The following is a 14988-nucleotide window of genomic DNA, read 5'->3' as shown; positions in this document are numbered from 1 at the left end:
GGTGAATACCAGCTACGTGTCGCCTGCAACCTGGCGACGCACAATCATCCCTACGCGATTAACCAAGCGATGCAAGGTATCCTTCTCGCTAGGAACCTGGCGATGCACAGACTTTGGCAGTATCGTTGTGCTTCAAAATGCCGGGCAACATACATTCAATTATTAATTTGGCAATATACTTGGAAAACTTTAGACACACAATGGACTAAAATCGGGATGCGACAAGATAGTAGGACATTTCAAGAAGGAATTCATGAATTGAAGTCAAGCCATAATCAAATGAGCTCATGCAAATATGATGGCAAAAACAATGCATTTGCAATTTGTTCGGGCAGTGCAATTTTCTTCAAGCTTATGAGAGACCTTAAAGGATATTTAGGCATGATCAAATGGAATGATACATTGAGGATCATTGATAATTTGGTACAACATCAAGGATTATGGAATGTGATCAGTTTTGAGCAAATGCAACATGGTTACGAGTGCAATCGAGTTGGCTATGCGGGCAACAAATGAAGCTGGACAGCGGCTACATACGTGCAACTCTATTTTTACAAGAGGCAAAATTCTCAACTGGACTATAAATGTAATGGACTTCAAGGGCTAGTTTTAAGCTTTATAAGCTACATTAGATCTTATGTGCTATCATTGTTGAGCATTCTACTAAACTTTGATAATAGGCTCTATGTAGTTTGCAAGTTTTATGTCTTTCATTTCTTAGGATTTCATGACAATTTATTTTTAAATTTTTCTATATATATAAAAACACTAGCCCTAGGCTCTGCCTAGTGGATTTGCTAAAACAAAAAAGACCTGGTGTCACGAGTATATGAGCATCTAGTACATTATACAAAATTCTAATACTGTCTAAAATTAAATAGACATAATACAAATACAAGAAGAGGCACTGGTTGCTGCAAAATGACTCAGAAAGGTAACTCACTACTAAGCCTCTGGATAACGTGGATGCACTCTGATAGGTCCTCTGATAGTACTTGTCTCGGGTCCTGCACAAAAAGTACAGCAAGCGTAGCATGAGTACGTAAATAACGTATACCCAGTAAGTATCAAACCTAATCTCGAATAAGCAATGACGAGAGGTCGACTTTGACACTCACTATGGGTCAATAATATTACAATAGAATTATTTAATTAAACATGATTTTTAGGTGAACAACAATAATTTTCTAGACAAGCAGAAATAAATAAATTCCTTAAATTTCAATAATTTCAAATTTATCAAATTAGCTTCACAAGCTGCAATTAAAATATCAAGGTATCGTGTAATTATTATTATTAGGCACATTTTCTGCCGAGGTCGTACGTCCCAATTCAGAGTGTCATGTACACTCCCGAGGGACGTGCGACGCGATCCATAGATGCATCTACACTGCCGAGGTGTTCGGCCCGCTCCACAAGAAAGAAGGACATTTTCTTATGAACCTTCGGAATGAGAAGTTATTATAACATTAACACGTAGGATGTTCGATCTCTATTAACAATTCAATAATTTACATAAAATTCGAGCATATGAAGTTTCAATCTTTTAATATTTCCTCAAACAATTTGCAATATAATTTAAGTAATTTAATTAAATAAAAGGAGCAATTATCACAAGTAATTTATGATTTGAGTCCTAAACTTCCTAGCTACGCACGGACTATCGTCACCTCATGCGTACGTAGCCCCTCCCCCCCACAATTAGAAGTAATTATTAATATGAATTACCTATAGGGTAAATTCTCTTTTACAAGGTTAGGCAAGAGACTTACCTTGTCTCAAAGCTCACTTTCCGATCACAATGTCGCATAAAATTTCAATTCGGTGCCGAAAAATCCGAAACTATCCAAAAGTTATAAAAAAATAAATAATACATGCTCAGTAATTCAAAATTAGACTATTAAATAAATTACCCTATCCAAAAATGGTAAATTCCTACAATTCATCTCGGGCCCACGTACTCGGATTCTGGAAAGTTTCGGAGGAAAACGTTACCTATAATCTCAAGAACTCAAATATACAATTTCCATCCAATTTCATAACCATTTTCGTGGTTAAAATCTCATTTTTATGCAAATCTATATTTTTCCTCTAACCCTTGATTTCCACAAATTTACAGGTTATAATCTACCCATAATCTATGTATTTAACTCAAGGTGTGTAGGATTAGCTTACTATCAAGTTGCTAGTTGAAATTCCCTATCAAAAGCTCCAAAATCGCCCCAAAATGGAGGAAATACGGGCTAAAAATGAATGAACCTCGTCCCTTTTTAAGGTTCTGCCCTAACAGTATTTCCGTAACTGCGGTGGGTGTGCCGCATTTGCGGCGTCGCTTCTGCGGACCACGGTCCGCTTCTGCTGAAGAACCCATGGCTGGCCAGGCTCGCTTCTGCGGTCCCACTTATGCGCCAAGTCTACCACTCCTGCGGCTCATGCCGCTTCTGCGACTCATCTCTCGCACCTGCGGTTGGCCAAGCGCATGTGCGATTCTGACAGCATCTGGGAGCTTCAGCTTTGGCTCCCAATTTCCAACTTGGTCTGAGCCTCGTCCGATTAGCCCCCAAGGCCCCGTCCGAACATACCAACAAGTTTGAAATCATAAATCGGACTTGCTCGAACCCTCGCAACGTGTAAAACAACATCAAAACGAAGAATCATACTTCAAACCAAATTGATTTAACTTCGAATTTTCAAAATTTACTCCGAACGCGCCGAAACATACTTAAACTACTTGGAATGACAGCAAATTTTGCATGCAAGTCTTAAATCACCATACGGAGCTAGTCTCAGGCTCGGAATACCAAACAGACCTCAATTACTCCAAAACATAATTTAAAGAACAATTAAACCATTAAATAGTTGATTTTTTCTATTAAGCGCTGAAACGCTCTCGGGTTATCCAAAACCCGATTCGAACATACGCACAAGTCCAAAATTATCATACGAACTAATTGGAACCGTCAAATCCCGATTCTGGGGTGGTTTTCTCAAAATGTTGACCGAAGTCAAACCTAGCATTTTAAGGCCAACTTAAGGAAACAAGTGTTCAGATTTCAATCCGAACACTTCCAAATTCCAAACAAACCGTCGCCGCAAGTCATAAATTAGTAAAAGCACATACATGGAGCTTTATTTAGGTAAACAGGGTTCTAAAAGTCAAAATGACCAGTTGGGTATTTACATTCTCCACCTGTTAAGTAAACGTTCGTCCTCGAACGAGTTTAGAATTTTACCTGGAGTGCTGAATAAGTGTAGATATCTGCTCTGCATATCCTCCTCGACCTCCCAAGTCGCTTTCTCGACTGGTTGGCCCCTCTACTGCACTTTTGCTGCAGTAATCTTCTTGGACCTCAACTGGCGAACCTGTTTATCAACAATGGCAACTGGCTCCTCTTCTTAACCCAAGCTCTTAACTAGCTGAACCGTCCTGAAGTTTAACACATGAGATAGGTCGGCATGATACTTCCGCAGCATAGATACATGGAAAATCGGATGAACTCCTGATAGGCTGGGAGGCAAAGTAAGCTCGTAAGCAACCTCCCCAACTCGTCTCAACACCTCAAATGGGCCTATAAACCTTGGGATCAACTTGCCCTTCTTCCCTAATCTCATGATTCCTTTCATCGGCGAAACCTTCAAGTGAACTTTTTCACCTACCATAAATGATAAATCACGCACTTTCTGATCCGCTTAACTCTTCTGTCTGGACTATGCTGTACGAAGTTGTTCCTTAATCAACTTTACCTTTTCCAAGGCATCCTTCACCAAATTAGTACCATATAACTTAGCCTCACCAGGCTCAAACCATCCGATGGGCGAACGACATCACTGACCATATAAAGCCTCAAATGGATCCATCTCGATGCTGGATTGGTAATTGTTGTTATAAGCAAACTCGGCTAAAGGCAAGAAAAGATCCCACTGACCTCCAAAGTCAATCACACATGCCCTAAGCATATCCTCCAAAATCTGAATTATCTGCTCTGACTGCCCGTCGGTCTACGGATGAAAGGTTGTGCTGAGTTCTACATGGGTCCCCAATTCACTCTGTCCTGATCTCCAAAAATGTGAAGTAAACTGAGGGCCTCTATTTGATATGATGAAAATTGACACACCGTGCTACCGAACTATCTCTTGAATAAAAATCTGGGCCAACCTCTCCGAAGTATACGTAGTCACAAGCAGAATAAAGTGAGGGTCCAACCAATAATGGCACAGAGCCTAAACATGATATCTAGCATGATTTACAGCTCAATTACTTTATCACATGTTGAACGCATGGATATTAACCGAATAGAGTCACTAAACGGTGCCACGGAATCACCCAGGACACAATTCTCACGGTGCACGCCGGCACGCCCGTCACTTGGCATGTGCGTCACCTCAATACCAATCACATAACATATAATTTGGGGTTTCGAACCCTCAGAACCAAGTTTGAAAATGTTACTTACCTCAAACCAAGCAAAATCCTACTCCGTGATGCCCTTGCCTCTCAAATCGGCCTCCAAACGTCCCGAATCTAGCCATAAGCAATACAATACGATCAATATAGTCTAAAGGAACCAATTCCACAAGAAAAATATCAAATTATAGCCAAAATCCGAAATCGACTCAAACCCGCCCCCATGGCCCACATCTCAAAATCTGACAAAAATCACAAAACCCGAAAGCCCATTCACTCACGAATCTAACCATACAAAATTTATCAAAATCCAACATCATTTGGTCTCTCAAATCCCCCAAATCCACTCTCCAAAGTCCCAAGCCCTAACCCTCAATTTTCACTTCAAAACCCTACTAATTAGGTGAGAAATCAACGGGAAAACACCATAGCTAAGGATAATTAGGATCAAGGAACTTACATCAGTGATAACCCTCGAATTTCCTTCCAAAAATCACTCCAAAAGTTCCAAAGTCCGTGTTCCAAATTGTGAAAATGAGGAAAAATCTCGAAGTCCTCTATTTATACTTTTTGCCTAGCAAAACCGCACCTGTGGTCCAATATCCGCACCTGCGGAGCCTCTTATGCGGTTGGGAACTCCGCTTCTGCAGAAACTCACTTAACGCACTGGCCCCGCACCTGCGGACACGCACCTGCGCATTTCCCTCTACTTCTGCGGAAACAACCAAACTCTTCTTTTCTGCATATGCGTCTTAGCCTCGCATCTGCGGGCTTGCAGATGCATCCCCCTTCTCGCACCTGCGATTCCAATCCAACCCAGTCTTGCCCGCATTTGTGACTTCCTAAGCGCTTCTGCAGGGCCGCATCTGCGGGCCTCCTACCGCAGGTGCAAAAACACCAGAACACCAAACAAAATCTGCCAAGCCTAAGTCCATAACTTCCTTCCGTTGAGCATCCGAAACACCTCCCGAGGCTCTCAGGACCTCAACAAAATACACCAATAAGTCATATAATAACATATGAACTTATTCGAGCCTTCGAATCACTCAAAACAACATCAAAACACCAAATTACCCTCGTATTCAAGCCTAAGAACTTCTAAACTTCTAAATTCCGCAAAAGACACCGAAACTTACCAAATCACGTCTGAAAGACCTCAAATTTTACACACACGTCAAAAATGACACCACAAATCTACTCTAACTTCCGGAAATTCATTCCGATCCCAATATCAAATTTTCCACTGCCAACCAAAATTGCCAAATTTTTATTTTTTTTGCCAATTCAAGACAAATTCCACTACGGGCCTCCAAATCACATTCCGAACGCACTCCTAAGTCCAATCACCTAAAAAAGCTAACAGAACCATGAAAATTAAAATCTGAGATCGTTTACACATAAGTCAATATCCGGTTGACTTCCGACTTAAGCTTCTAATTAAGAGACTAAGTGGCTCAATTCACTCTAAAACCACTCCGGACCTGAATCAACTAACCCGCTATATCATAATATATCTAAAGAACACAGAAGAAGCATAAATGAGGGAAACGAGGCTATAACTCTCGAAATGACTGGCCGGGTCGTTATAGTTTCGGATACTTAACGGGTTGAATTTGGACTTAGGCAAATGGCTGAAGCTTCTGGTTTCTGGTATTTTTGCACCTGCTGTGGGGAAACCGTAGGTGCAATATTGCATGTGCGCAAGATTTATCATAGAGCAAATGTGGTTGCCGACACCTTGAGTAGAAAGGCGGAGAGTATGGGTAGTCTGGCTTTCATTTCAATATAGGAGATACCATTAGCTTTGGATATTCAATCCTTGGCTAACAGACTTTTGAGGCTAGATATTTCGGAGCCCAGCCGAGTTCTTGTGTGTGTAATGGCCCAGTCTTCACTATTTGAGCAGATCAAGGCTCGCCAGTTTGATGATCCATACTTAATGGTTCTTCGAGAAACGGTACTACGGGGTGGTGCCAAGGAAGTTACTATTAGTGAGGATGGTGTTCTGCGACTACAAGATCGTTTATGTGTTCCTAATTTGGATGGACTGAGGAAAAGGATTCTAGAGGAGGCACACAGTTCTCGGTATTCTATTCATCCAGGTGCTACGAAGATGTATCGTGACTTGAGGCAGCATTATTGGTGGCGGAGGATGAAAAAGGACATAGTTGAGTATGTAGCTAGGTGTCTAAATTGCCAGCAAGTTAAATAAGAGCACCAGAGGCCAGGTGGCCTACTTCGGTAGATGACTATACCAGAGTGGAAATGGGAACGCATTACTATGGACTTTGTAGTTGGGTTGCCATGGACCTTGCGGAAGTTTGATGCAGTTTGGGTCATTGTCGACAGGATGACCAGGAGAGGGTTGAAAGGGATGCCAAGAGGCCTCATGTATAGGGTGGATTTAGTGGTACTCCTTCTGAGGGTCAGTTCTAGCACGGTAGAGGCCGTCCATTCAGGCATGCTCAGATGGCTCACCCAGTGCACCGAGGAGCATCATCCGGTCATGGGCCCTATGGTTATCAGCTGGGCCAGAGAGAGAAAGTGTCTGGTGCTAATTTTGATAAGGTTGTCGACATTGCTCGGCAGATTGAGATGGTTCACGGTCAGGAGAGGCTTGAGAGGGAGGCCAAGAGGCCTCGTGGACAGGGTGGTTTTAGTGGTAGTCCTTTTGGGGGTCAGTTCCAGCACGGTAGAGGTCGTCCATTCAGACATGCTCAGACGACTCGCCCAGTGCACCGAGGTGTATCATCCGGTCATGGGTCCCATAGTTATCAGCAGGGCCATACATCATTTGGTGTGCTACCAGCTTAGAGTTCATCTCATGCACCATCATCCCAGGGTTCATCTGTGTAAGGACCTTTTGGTGGTTATTCCAGTGCTCGGGGTTCCCTTCAGTCCTCAGTAGCCAGTAGAGGTTGCTTTGAGTGTGGGGATTTGGGTCATATCAAGAGGTATTGTCCCCGCCTGACGGGAGGTTCATCTCAGTAGAGGAGTCAGCCTTCGATTTCAGCACCAGTTCCTGCACCACCTACCCAGCCAGCTAGGGGTGAAGCCCAGTCAGCTAGGGGTCGCTCGAGAGGGGGAGGCAGATCGGGGGGTGGCCAGGCCCGTTTCTATGCTGTTCCTGGCAGACCAGATATTATTGCTTCAGATGCTGTGATTATAGGTATTGTCTTAGTTTGTCACAGAGATGCCTTTGTATTATTCGACCCTGGTTCCACTTATTCATATGTTCCTCGTATTTCTCTCATTTTCTAGATATGCCCCGTGAGTCTTTAGTTTCATCTGTTCATGTATCTACTACTATGGGTGATACTATTATTGTGGACCGCATATATCGATCATGTTTGGTGACCATTGGGGGTCTGGAGACCAGAGTGGATCATTTGCTGCTCAGTATGGTCGATTTTGATGTGATATTGGGTATGGATTGGTTGTCTCCATGTCATATTGTTCTAGATTGTCACGCTAAGATTGTGACATTGGCAATACCGGGGTTGCCGAGGGTTGAGTGGAGCGGTTCTATAGACTATGTTCCCAGTAGAGTAATTTCATACTTAAAGGCTCAGCGGATGGTTGAGAAGGGTTGTCTATCCTATTTGGATTTTGTAAGGGATGTTAGTGCAGAGACTCCTGCCATTGATTCTGTTTCGGTGGTACGTGACTTTCCGGATGTGTTTCTAGCAGATCTGTCGGGCATGCCGTCTGACAGGGATATTGACTTTGGTATTGATTTGGTGCCGGGCACTCAGCCCATTTCTATCCCACTGTATCGTATGGCTCCGGTGGAATTGAAAGAGTTAAAGGGACAAGTTCAGGAACTCCTTGATAAGGGGTTTATTTGGCCTAGTATGTCACCTTGGGGTACACGGGTCCTATTTGTGAAGATGAAGGATGGTTCCATGAGGATATGCATTGATTACAGGTAGTTAAACAAGGTCACAATCAAGAACAAGTATCCTTTGCCTCGTATTGATGATCTATTTGACCAACTTTAGTGAGCGAGGGTATTCTCCAAGATTGATTTGAGGTCTGGGTATCACCAGCTGAAGATTCAGGATTCGGATTTTCTATAGACAACTTTCACGACCCGATATGGCCATTATGAGTTCTTAGTGATGTCTTTTGGGCTGACCAATGCCCCAACAATGTTCATGCATTTGATGAAGAGTGTATTCCAGCCCTATTTGGACTCATTCCTTATTGTATTCATTGATGACATCCTGGTGTACTCTCATAGCCAGGAGGAGCATGCTCAGCATCTGAGGATCGTATTATAGAGATTGAGGGAGGAGAAGCTTTATGCAAAGTTCTCCAAGTGTGAGTTTTGGCTCGGTTCAATAGCATTCTTGGGGCACGTGGTGTCTAGTAAGGGTATTCAGGTGGATCCGAAGATGATAGAAGCAGTGCAGAGTTGGCCTAGACCGTCCTCAACCACGGAGATTAGGAGCTTACTTGGTTTGGCGGGTTATTACTATCGCTTTGTGGAGGGATTTTCATCTATTGCATCGCCTTTGACCAAATTAACCCAAAATGGTGCTTCATTCAGGTGGTCGGATGAGTGTGAGGAGAACCGAAGCTCAAGACTTCTTTGACCACAACTTCAGTTCTAGTTTTGTCGTCAGCTTCGGGTTCTTACATCGTGTATTGTGATGCTTCGAGGATAGGTATTGGATGTGTACTGATGAAGAAGAGTAGGGTGATTGCCTATGCCTCGTGCCAGTTGAAGACCCATGATATGAACTATCCTGTCCATGACCTTGAGTTAGCATCTATTGTGCATGACTTAAAGATTTGGCGCACTATTTGTATGGGGTTCATTGTGAGATCTATACTAATCATCAGAGTTTGCAGCACCTGTTCAAGCAGAAGGATCTTAATTTGCACCATCGGAGATGGTTGGAGCTTCTCAAGGACTATGATATCACTATTTTGTACCATCCGAGGAAGGCCAATGTGGTGGCCGATGCTTTGAGTCATCGGGCGGAGAGTTTGGGGGGTTTAGCATATCTTCCAATAGCAGAGAGAACTTTGGCGTTGGATGTTCAGGCCTTAGCAGGCCAGCTTGTCAGATTGGATATTTCGGAGTCGAGTCGGGTATTAGCTTGTGTGGTCTCTAGGTCTTCTCTTTATGACCGTGTTAGGGAGCGTCAGTATGATTACCCCCACCTGCTCGTTCTTTAGGACAGGGTTCAGTGAGGTGATGTTAGGGATGTGACTATTGGTGATGACGGTGTGTTGAGGATGTAGGGCCGGATATGTGTGCCTAATGTAGATGGGCTCCGGGAGTTGATCCTTGAGGAGGCCTATAACTCGCGGTATTCCATCCATTCGGGTACCGCAAAGATATACCAGGGTTTGAGATGGTACTATTGGTAGAGGTAGATGAAGAAGGATATAGTTGGGTTTGCGGCTTGATGTCTCAACTGTCAGCAGATTAAGTATGAACATCAGAGACCGGGTAGTTTGCTTCAGAGGTTAGAGATCCCAGAGTGGAAGTGGAAGTGGATCACCATGGACTTCATAGTTGGGCTCCCACGGACTTCAAGGAAGTTCAATGATATTTGGGTTATTATGGATCAGATGACTAAGTCCGTGCACTTCATTTTAGTTGGTACCACTTACTCTTCAGAGCGATTGGCTGAGATTTACATCCGAGAGATTGTTCGCCTGCATGGTGTCCTAGTTTCCATTATTTCATATAGGATCACTCAGTTCACATTGCAGTTTTGGAGGGCCGTGCAGCGAGAGTTGGGTACTCGGGTCGAGTTGAGCACAACCTTTCACCCTCAGACGGACGGATAGTCTGAGCGCACTATTCAGATATTGAAGGACATGCTACACGCTTGCATCATCGATTTTTCATATAACAACAGTTATCAGTCGAGCATTCAGATGGCTCCGTACGAGGATTTATATGGGATGAGGTGTAGATCTCCAGTAGGATGGTTTGAGCCGGGTGAGGCTAGACTCTTGGGTACAGACTTGGTCCAGGATGCATTAGACAAGGTGAAATTGATTCAGGAGTGGCTCCACATGACGCAGTCTAGGCAGAAGAGCTATGCTGATAGGAAGGTCCGTGATGTGTCTTTACATAGGGGAGGTGGCTTATAAGCTTGGTCCTTTTGAGGTGCTTCAGAGGATGGGGAGGTGGCTTATAAGCTTGCCTTGCCACCCGTTCATTGGGCCTTTTGAGGTGCTTCAGAGGATAGGGGAGGTGGCTTATAAGCTTGCCTTTCCACCCAACTTGTCGAGTATGCATCCAGTGTTTCACGTTTCTATGCTCCGGAAGTATATTAGCGATCCGTCCCATTTTGTGGACTACAACACAGTTTAGTTGGATGGTGTTATGACTTATGATGTGGAGTTGGTGGCCATTTTGGATCGGCAAGTTTGAAAGTTGAGGTCAAAGGATATAGCTTCAGTGAAGGTGCAGTGGAGAGGTCAGTCTGCGGAGGAGGCCACCTGGGAGACCGAGCGGGAGATATGGAGCAGTTATCCACACCTATTTGAGGCTCCAAGTATGTTTCTAAACTCATTCGAGGACGAACATTTGTTTAAGAGGGGGAAGATGTAACGACCCGGTCGGTCGTTTCGAGAGTTATAGCCCCGTTTCCCCTATTTTTGCTTTTTGTGTGTTCTTCAGTTATATTATGATATATCAGGTTAGTTGGTTCGGATCCGGAGTGGTTTCGGAGTGAATTGAGACACTTAGCCTCTTTATTAGAAGCTTAGGTCAGAAGTAAACCGGATATTGACTTATGTGTATATGATCTCAGATTTGAGTTTTGATGGTTCCGTTAGCTCTGTTAGGTGGTTTTGGACTTAGGAGCGCGTTCGGAATGTGATTTGGAGGTCCGTAGTGGAATTTGGCTTGAATTGGCAAAATATTGAAAATTTGGCGATTTTGGTCGGCAGTGGAAAATTTGATATCGGGGTCGGAATGCATTTCCGGAAGTTAGAGTAGGTTTGTGGTGTCATTTTTGACGTGTTTATAAAATTTGAGATCATTCGGACGTGGTTTGGTAGGTTTCGGCGTCTTTTGTAGAATTTGAAAGTTTAGAAGTTCTTAGGCTTGAATCCGAGGGTAATTTGGTGTTTTGATGTTGTTTTAAGTGATTCGAAGGCTCGACTAAGTTCGTATGTTGTTATATGACATTTTGGTATATTTGGTTGAGGTCCTGAGAGCCTCGGGAGGTGTTTTGGATGCTCAACGGAAGGAAGTTTTGGACTTAGGCTTGGCAGATTTTTCTGGTGTTCTGGTGTTTTCGCACCTGCGGTGGGAGTCCCGCTGGTGCGACCCCGCAGAAGTGCTTTGGAAGTCGCAGATACGGGCAAGGCTGGGTTGGATTAGAATTGCAGGTGCGAGAAGGGGGACACATCTGCGAGCCCGCAGATGCGAGGCTGAGATGCAGATACAGAAGAGAGGAGTTTGGTTGTTTCCGTAGAAGCGGAGGAAAATGTGCAGGTGCGCGTCCGCAGGTGCGAGACCTGGGACGTAGGTGCGGGGCTAGTACGTTAAGTGAGTTTCTGCAGAAGCGGAGTTCCCAACCACAGAAACAGCTCCGCAGGTGCGATTTTGCTGGGCAGAAAGTATAAATAGAGGACTTCGAGATTTTTCCTCATTTGCACAATTTGGAACACGGACTTTGGAACTTTTGGAGTGATGTTTGGAAGGAAATTCGAGGGTTATCACTGAGGTAAGTTCCTTTATCCTAATTATCCTTAGCTATGGTGTTTTTCCGTTGATTTCTCACCTAATTAGTAGGGTTTTGAAGTAAAAATTGGGGGTTAGGGCTTGGGACTTTGGAGAGTGGATTTGGGGGATTTGAGAGACCAAATGATGTCGGATTTTGATAAATTTTGTATGTTTAGACTCGTGAGTGAATAGGCTTTCGGGTTTTGTGATTTTTGTCGGATTTTGAGATGTGGTCCGGGAGGCCGGGTTTGAGTCGATTTTTGATTTTGGCTATAATTTTGTATTTTTCTTGTGGAATTGGTTCCTTTAGCCTATATTGATCGTATTGTATTGCTTGTGGATAGTTTCGGGACGTTTGGAGGCCGATTTGAGAGGCAAGGGCATCGTGGAGTAGGATTTTGCTTGGTTTGAGGTAAGTAACGCTTCCAAACTTGGTTCTGAGGGTTCGCAACCCCAAATTATGTGTTATGTTATTGGTATTGAGGTGACACACATGCCAAGTGATGGGTGCCGGCGTGCACCGTGAGAATTGTGGCCTGGGTGATTCCGTGGCACCGTTTAGTGACTCTATTCTGTTAATATCCATGCGTTCAACATGTGATAAAGTAATTGAGCTGTAAATCATGCTAGATATCATGTTTAGGCTCTGTGCCGTTATTGGTTGGACCCTCAGTGGTCTTATCTTGTTGTCATCTCATTAGTTTCATTTACTATTCCATACTCAGTCATGATCATGCATTTTTATATCATACCTCGGTCTCAGTTATTTGTTGATTTATCATATCATTGTTCTGTGTTGTTTTCATGACATTGTGAGCCCGTGGTGAGACATGAGAGGTTGATGACTGAGTGAGGCCGAGTGCCTAGTTATGAGTGACAGTTATAGGATCGAGTTGCATGCCGCAGTAGTTATATTGATGATTATGATAGCGCTTGGGCTGTAGGAGCCCCTCCGGAGTCTTTAACACACCCCCAGTGAGCGCAGATGATATTATTGAGGGATGGATTTATCTGGACATGGATTTGTCCGAAGTACTTGATACCTGGAGATGGATTTCTCCACAGGGTTGAATTTCCCTTTTCCCTCGGTGCTGGTGACTTATAGTCAGTATTGTATATGTTCCGGGATGGATTTCCCTGGGTCGGATGGCCATATACAGTACCGAGTTGTTGGTTACTGGAGAGTGGAGCACATGGTGCATTTTATACAGTTTGTGTATTGGCATGTAGAGATAGCTGAGTTGTACACCTTACACTGTTCAGATCTGTATTTCCTTTGCTGCTTGAGCTGTATATTTGACTTGAAAGCATGCCTACGTTTCTGCACATTTATTTCTGTTATACCTGTTGAGGTTGAGTTCGTCACTACCTTTCAGTCCAATGTTTGGACTTGTTACTTAGTGAGTTGGTGTACTCACGTTACTCCCTGCACCTCGTGTACAGATCCAGGCAATACCGTTCGTAGCGGCGGTTGCTGATTGAGGATTCTAGAGTCTTGGAGACTATTAAGGTAGCTGCGCAGCGTTCGCGGGACTTGACTCTCATTCTTTATCTTTGTCGTGCTTTCAGTTTATATCTCTAGACATTGTAGTAGACTATATTTCTGATCTAGACAATTATGTACTCAGTGACACCCTGGTTTTGGGATGGATTGTATCACTTTGGGATTTTCTTATGTTTCAAAAAGTTTTTCTTTAATGTTAAATGCTTCCGTTAACGTTTTCAAACTTATTGTTGTTGGTGTTGGGTTGTTGAGTTGAGGCTGGCCTAGTTCCACGATAGGCGCCATCACAACAGTTGATTTTAGGTCATGACAGAAACACACCCGAGGCCCCCGGGACCTCAACCAAATATACCAACATGTCCTAAAACACCATACGAACTTAGTCGAGCCCTCAAATCACATCAAAAAATGCGAAAAACATGAATCACTCTCCAATTCAAACTTTGAACTCGAAACTTTAAATTTCTACAACTGATGCTGAAACCTACCAAACCACGTACGATTGATCTCAAATTTTGCACATAAGTCATATTCAACATTACGGACCTACTCCAACTTCCGAAATTAGATTCCGATCCCGATATCAAAAAGTCCACTACCGGTCAAAATCTCCAAAAATTCGACTTTCGCCATTTCAAGCCTAAATGAGCTACAGACCTCCAAAACACTATCCGGACACGCCCCTAAGCCCAAAATCACACAACGGAGCTAACGAAACTAACGAAACTTTATTCTGGAGTTATTTTCATATAGTTCCGACTACGGACAAAATCCTAAGGCTTAAACTTCTGTTTAAGGACTAAGTGTCCCAAAACACCCCAAAAACCAAAACAAAACCTCTCGGCAAGTCAGATAAGGTGACACATATACGGGGAAAATAGTAAATAGGGGATCAAGGCTATAACTCTCAAAACGACCGTCCGGGTCGTTACATCCTCATCTCTTAAAACAATCATTCATCCTCGAACGAGTATAAAGACATACCTGAAGTGGTGAAAAGATGAGGATAGCGGCGACACATATCATGCTCGGTCTCCCAAGTCGCCTCCTCGACCGGTTGACCCCTCCACTGAACCTTCATGGAAGCAATGTTCTTTGACCTCAGCATTCGAACTTGCCTGTCCAAAAATATGCACTAGCTCCTCAACATAAGATAGATCTTTATCTAACTGGACTGAGATGAAATCCAACACATGAGACGGATCACCGTGATACTTTCGGAGCATAGAATCATGAAATACTGGATGGACCCTTGCAAGATTGGGAGGCAAGGCAAGCTCATAAGCAACCTCCCCAATACGTTGCAACACTTTAAATGGGTCAATAAACCTTGGGCTCAGTTTTCCCTTCTTTTCAAACCTCATAACGCCCTTCATA

Source organism: Nicotiana tomentosiformis, chromosome 3 (genome assembly GCF_000390325.3).
Source record: "Nicotiana tomentosiformis chromosome 3, ASM39032v3, whole genome shotgun sequence".
Lineage (NCBI taxonomy): Eukaryota > Viridiplantae > Streptophyta > Magnoliopsida > Solanales > Solanaceae > Nicotiana > Nicotiana tomentosiformis.
The sequence above is the reverse complement of the archived record's forward strand: the minus strand, read 5'-3'. Positions refer to the sequence as shown.